The 7,220-nt window shown below is 42.0% G+C and overlaps 1 protein-coding gene across 1 annotated transcript in view; it reads right to left on the reverse strand.

Moving 5' to 3' along the window:
• CERS3 (ceramide synthase 3) overlaps positions 1 to 6,512 on the reverse strand; it is a 104,872-nt gene extending 98,360 nt beyond the window's left edge. The window contains exon 1 of the mRNA XM_033100147.1: positions 6,436 to 6,512. The gene's annotated coding sequence lies outside the window, so the exon portion shown is untranslated. The remainder of the gene's footprint in view (positions 1 to 6,435) is intronic.
• Between the last annotated feature and the right edge of the window lie 708 nt (positions 6,513 to 7,220).

The raw sequence follows: 7,220 nt of genomic DNA on the forward strand, positions 1-7,220 counted from the left end.
GAACACGGGCATGAGCACGGGGCTACAGAGCTGACCTGAGCTACACGGCGAGGCCACAGCCCCGCCGCGGTTCCCACCTGGGTGTTGGGGATCCCACACCCGGTGCCTTTGTTCCTCCAGGACACAATCTCCCTGGAGAGGAGGAAACGTTGCAGTTGGCCTACAGACTTCACAGCTCCTGGGGCAGGGAGACGAAGAGGAGAGCGCTCTAGAATAACTCCACACACCCAGGTGCAGTGACCTCTCATTAAAAGGTTGAATTCACAGAGATAGATCGATAAATAGTAGATAGATAAAATGGGGTAATGAAAAGAAATCTCCTGCAAAGAGGGAGTATTATTTCTCTGAATGTTTGATTAAAATAAAAACCTATGAAAATCATTATTATAGAGGAGATAGTATAGTGTAGGAAGAAAAACTGGCTTTGGAGCCAGACAGACCTGGGTTTAAATTCTGACTCTTCAACTTACTAACTTCGGGATGGGTGACCTTGGGCTTTTCAATAGCCTTTGAAAATGAGGATAATACTTCCTTCTTGCAGGGTGTCCTGGGGATTAAATAAAATGATATCTATAAAGCATTTAGCATAATATCGGGTGAAAATGAAGCACTCATAAAATGATAGCTATTTTTACTACTTTTCTTGAGTGTAGAAAATTTTTAGAAAGTTATGTTCTTAATAATCAGTAACTTAATAAATCTTATGAAGTCTTAAGTCTTAATAAATTCTCCATGAAATAATAACATAAAGGCACCAAGGAGAGCTCAGGATGAGATTTTAAAAACCAGGCGTTCAGATACAGGTAATATATGAATACAGATGATATATGACTAGAGATGGATGGCAGGCGATTGCAAGGAAGTAGAAAAATAATCATAGATTTAACACCTGCTTTGGAGGTGATGCTGAGTTGAAATGACATTAGAAAAAATCAACTCAGGTATGAAGTAAAGAATTCAGATATTCTCCCAGAATACACAGAAGAAAGAGCAAAGATGAAAGTGCTAAGAGAAGAAGATAAACTTGGAGATTAGAAAACAGAAACTCAATCTGCAAATGATGATTTAAAAATGAAATGTAAATAATGTTGAAAGAACGGCAAAAGAGACCAGAAAAATATCTCGGATGGTATGTAAGACTCATGTTCTAGACAGGAATACTCAAAAGAGAACCAGATTAGCTAGAACCTCAGGACATTTTTGAATTTCAAGGACAAGAAATAATTTGGAACACGCCCATCAGAAAAATCCCAGTTAATCTAGAAATAATCAAATGAGGATGGGCTCAGCTTTCTCCACCGGAACAGCTAGGGATAAAAAACAATGCAGCAAAATAGTAACAGTTTAAGAAAAGTTGTAACACAAAAGCTATTCTCAGGTAAGTTGCTGGTTCAGGTCAACAAAACGAATGGCAACTAAAATATACATTTTGATCTACAAGGTCTCAGAAAATGCATTCCTCTTCCTAGGGAGGTTGCTAAGAGGTATCCCCCCCTCCCCCGCCCCTACCATCCTTACTGGAAACATTACCCATAATTCAGATGAAATTAACCATGGCCAGAAAGCTGGAGGGGCCAGAAAAGTGAAAGGAAGCTAAATTCTGTACATAATGGAATCTACACTATGGCTTTTGTCTTGGCTTTGGTGACTAGAAAAAGAACTTTTCCAAACATGATTTTGGAAAGCATAAAAAGATAGTGATTTGTATAGTTTAAAAAGTAGGTATGTTTTCCAAATAATTGCAAAAACAAACACAAATTGCTAACCACCCATCTGCAACCCAAGAGAAAACAAAGGAAATACCAAGGAAGAATAAACTAAAATGGCAAGAATGTAATTCATTGTAAGAAAAACTGTTTATAAGGTTAAGACTGTGTATGCTATACTGCAATAAAAAGAAACAACTTTTTGATTTATTAAAAAGGAAAAACTTTTTGATTGTGTTTATAACATAAAATCATTTATTCTCTGTTGCTTATACATGATCAAACCAAAGAAATCATTCCAAAAGGTTTAGATTAAAAGTCACATAATTTAGTTGGGGAAATCTCAAACCCTGGCCACTTTTTTTTTTAGATACCAGTGGTTTTTTTCACCAGCTGGCTCACAGGCAGGGTGGATAATACAGATTGCATAGTAGTTCCAACATTATTTGTCCTACATATCACTACGGCAAATGGCACGCTGCTGTCACGACAGACTATTAAAGAACTAAATAGGCAGTACTGTAAAGTTACTTTGTACAGTGCTGTTATAAGGCCAGCTTCTGAATGGAATTCCAATGACTTCCCTATGCCAATTGAAGAGTCAGGTACAAGGTCCATTTCCAAATCCCCGTCTGATGATGTGCTGACATGCTTTTCTGCCCATACAGACCTTTCGGAGAATCGGGTTATTTGTGGTTACTCCTAAATGTTACTCTGATTCCACACTTAGTTTGCAATAAAAATCACCATATAGTGATTGACCTGTTGGCAATTAATTTTATTTTCCAGTTCATCACTTATCTTCCCTTCCATGTAATCATCAAATCTATTCATTATGCACATTAAAGGTCACACAATTAAGAGGGCACATGCCATATTCAAGCAAAGAATGCTATGTGACACCAAAAATGATTTATTTGTCAACAATCTAGTAAGGGAAATCTTTTTATTATTAAAAAAAAAAGAAGAAAAAAATAGCAAAAGCAGAAAAAAAAATTTACAGGAAAACTGACAGTCACAAATCCAATTCTACTGTACACTAGCAGGCTATACTACTCTGTTATGTTTTATAGAAACCAACCAACCTAGCAAACAAACAAATAAAAATACCCAGAAATTTAGAGATGGAAAATAAACCCTTCTCAACAAATAAAACAAGTTTAGCTGTGAGGACACCTGCCCTTCCTTATTATAAATTATTGAGTAACATAAGAAACAAAACTATAAATGATAATGTGTTGCTGGTGTGTTCATTTTGTGGCCTCATGGGAAAAATGTGTCTGACCAAAGGCCTAAAGCACTTTAAAAACATACACGTTGTCTTGACACCAGCGGCCATGCCAAACATCACTTCTAGAAAATATCTTTACTGTAAACCCGTTTTAGACCCTGCGACTTTCACTGATTAGGTAACTCCTGTCTCAAACCAGACTAAAAACACTTGAACTTGTCTCACCGAACAGGAAATCATACCCTGATCACCTTCCATTTCCCAGTTCAAAACATCAGAGGACTGTAACTTTCTTTGAAAACAAAACAAAAATCCCAAGGAAAAAGGCAAGCAATCTAGGGTATCTACAAACATCGATTTTATCCAACGTAGTAACTGAGCTTTACCAAGTGGTCTGACTACACTGTAGAGTAGTTACTACATGGGAGAGAATAGTTACTCGATGTTGATGGCAAATTGAGAAAGAGATCACCGTTTTTTCCCGTATCTTAAAAAACTACACTAGTGAGCTTTGTAATTCGGAGGGACTACCTGCTGTGCACAGCTCTACCTTCCTTAGAATAATCAGAAAGACGTAGACATGGTTTGCTGGTCTGACCTCTGACCTTACAGTCAGAACAGGCGTTTGATCCACCAAAATTTTCAAAAGGGCATTTAAGTACAGCAAGACAGCTTTGTACGATGTCATCAACGATAAGACCGATTCCAGTTCAGTATGTAGGTCAAGTTTCCACACACCTGGGCAGTTCGGTCCACACACCTGAATGCAGCCCGCATGGGGTGTGGGAGGCAGAGTGGGTCCCGTGTGCTTCACCAACAGAAGAGACGAGAGGCAGCACGGCAGCCAGGGCCCCACGAGCTGTCTGCTGACCTGAACGTGGCCTTCTGGGGATAGTGTTCAGACTGCTGCAGACTTGGATGGATGATGTGGTTTTCAGCCTTTCTATCATTTCAAGGGTGTCCCCAAAATCCCAGTATTCAGGTGGTACAGAGAACGAGAAGTCGAAAACAACTGTCTTGGGGATCTGTCTCTCTCTCTCTCATGCACACTTGGGTCCAACTAAAATTGTTCTCTCGGATATCACCCATGGCTTCCAGGGTCAGAACACCCACGGGCTTCTTTTCAGAGATACTAAACTCCATATACATTTTCCTTCTCAAAGGCCTGCCTAATTGCTCTTAGCTTCCTCCCAGCATGCCTTGTTCTCCTGCCTCTGACATTTCTTTCACTTTCCTTCTCCTATCCACGCCTTTGTGGCCCTCTTCAAATGCCAGGGAAATCATACCTTCTCCTGTGATTTTCTTAATACCTGTATTCAAAGGACTCCTATGCTTTGTTCTAATGCTGTCCTTATTTTCTTTCAACACAGGATTTCTGTGCCTGCTGGACGTCAACACGTGCTGACGACAGTACCCAGTCACTCAGATGCAAACGAGCTTCCTCACAAGACTTTCTGCTTCCCTATTTCCTTAAACAGCAGCAGCCACGCCAAGTGAAGAAAGTCTCAGGTTGGTCCTCTCCCTCCTTTTAAAAATTTGGGTGGTTAGTTTTCCCCCGTTATACACGTGCACATTGTTTAAAAGACTGAGTCTTTTAGTTCTGAAAATCTTCTTGAATTTCTCTTTTCTTTGTGGAACTTCTATTATTCAGTTACTGAAATTTGTGGACTGGTCCATGTATGAGTTTTTTTCCCCACTGCGTATTTTGTTATGTATCTTTTATCGCCAATGATCTCTCAGTGTATAAACAGCTTAACTTCCTCCTTGCTTAATCCATCTCATTTGTTTTGGTCTCTGTCTTCCTCGTTAGACTTTCCCCAAATGCCTGCTCATCCCTGGTTGCTTACTCATATGTCAGAGCTGGGCGGCGCGCAGACGCCTGGAGAAGCTCTGGCCATTGGGTGAGGTCTGTGAGTCTAGGCTTCGCGTATGGAGATTTGGCTGAGTTATTTCTTTGGGGAAACCCCCAGGTATCTTTAGAGGCTTCCTCTTGGGTTGGTCAGAGTCCCCAGAAAAGTCTCTTCTCGTTTCCTGGGGGAAAAGGCTGGAGATGGTGGTGGCCCCCACCATCAGTGTGCTCAACGCACAATGAATGCCATTTTTAGGGTGTTGTGCCTACCCTCAGCTCTGGCTGGTGTTCCCCAGAACAAAGACCTGCTAAGGATCTGGCTTCCTTGGCTGCTAAGTCAGTCCTTCTGTGGCTCACTGCTCTTGACGCTGCCCCTTTACTCGTCTTAGTGGGTCTCTGGAGGGAGAGTCTGATGGGGGCATTCAGCCAGAGGCCTAGCTCCCCTCTCCCACTCCCACTGCCCGACTCCTGTGGGACCTCCATGGGTCTCTTGCCAAGCCTTCCACAATTGTGCCTAGCCACCATGCTGCTACTGACGTCACTTTCCTCAAACACAGTCATGTGCTCAGAAACCTCATTGGTCCTCCACTGCCTACAGAACAGTCAAAACTCCTCAGCACAACGGCCAAGGCCTGGGATCTGACCCCAGCATACCCTCCAGCAGGATGTCTCATCATACCACCCACCACATATCCCCGTCGGCAACAATTTCAGTTTCCACAGTGCACATCTATCACCGTGTCTTGAAGACTAGCAACCAGTTATGGGGAGCAGGTTGGAACCAGGCTGCCTGCATCCCGTATCTGGTCTCTGCCACTTCACCTGTGGGGTGATGGTGGACATGTTACTTAATCTCAAACAGGGATCCTAATAGGACCTGCCCTCCAACATTGTTGTGGGGATAAAGGGAACACTTAGAACAACGGCTGGCAGGTGGGAAGCGCAAGGTTAAGTGGTACAGATCAAAGTCTCTGCAGATTAGCAAATCCGTGGAGAGAGATCGCTTCTCACTCACCCAGCACAGGTGGTGTGCATATAATGGGACCAACAGGACACTGCTTTCTAGGGACCCCATAAAAAGAGCTAGGCAGAGGGAGACTCTTGACTAACATATAATGTGACAAATGCTACCCACGATACAGGAAAAGCGCGCGGGGAAGAAAACACCAAGGGAATGCAATTTTACGGTTCGGAACAGACGGCGAAGGCTTAGATCCAGCGTGGAAGACGGGGCTTGGTGAATGAGTAGAGGAGGCAGCCAGGCTAAGGTGCTACGACAGAGGGTGGGGTAGAACCGCAGGCCCGAGAAGCAGGTTGGGGCCACTTGCACAACAGCCCTGCACAACCTGTTTGAGTCTGTAGTTCGTTTCAACCCATTTGTCAATTCCACCATCCAAGCACACCAGGAGAACCAGACACAATTTTGAGGAGCTTTACTAGCTGAAACGTAGCTACTTGACAATTATTTTAAAAATACCTGAGAACACGTTCCCAAAATACCTGAAGCAGCCAGACACGAAAGAACACATACTCTATGATTCCATATATATATATACACACACACACACACACACACACACATACACACACACACACATATATAAAACAAGGCATAATTTATCTGTTGTGTTAATTGAGGACAGAGTTACCTTTATGGGTGGAGAGTGAACTGGAAGGGGATCCAAGGGGGACTTCCGGGGGAGCCAGTCATGTCGTTTCTCAATCTGGGTCCTGGTTCCACAGGTGTGTTGTCTGTGAAAATTCATCAAGTTGTAAGTCATATGCTTACACGTGTCCTTTCCTGTATCTGTTGTATTTGAAAACCATAAATCAGATTCTACACTTGGTGCTTACTTGGATGCACATATGCTTTGAATTGGAGCAGAGGTGGAGGTCCAGACTGGGCAAATAGCCCAAGTTTTATGTTCCTTTCCCAACTCAGAGCAGCTCTTAGGTACTCTGAATGGCCGAGGGTAGTTATAACAGAAGCTGTCACCTTCACCAATCTGGGGCTTCATGATTGTACGATGAACTGACTTATACGCAGGGCAGGTTGTGTTTGAGGAGACTTAAATACGAACAGTCAGCATCTGTGTGAGATTGTCTTTTCCTCGTTTCAACATAACAATGGGCTGATGGTTCCTTATTATAGAGAAGAAACACGGGTCAAAAGCCCATCTGTACAAACATGACTTTTAATGCATTCAACATTTAGGTACCGTTAGGAATATAATCAGGTGTATTGTGGTGGTTTTCTTAAAAAAAAAGAAAAAAAGTATTTTATTTCCACTAAAAAAATATATGTACCCAGTTAAAAACAAATAAAAGTAAAAAAAAAGATCTGGGAGAAGTCAAATCTACTTCTGATCTGTTTCCCAAGACAACCACTATTAGGACTGCCTTATATAAATAAATATTTCATAAACACACAGGT

The sequence above is a fragment of the Rhinolophus ferrumequinum genome, chromosome 28, assembly GCF_004115265.2.
Source record: "Rhinolophus ferrumequinum isolate MPI-CBG mRhiFer1 chromosome 28, mRhiFer1_v1.p, whole genome shotgun sequence".
NCBI lineage: Eukaryota > Metazoa > Chordata > Mammalia > Chiroptera > Rhinolophidae > Rhinolophus > Rhinolophus ferrumequinum.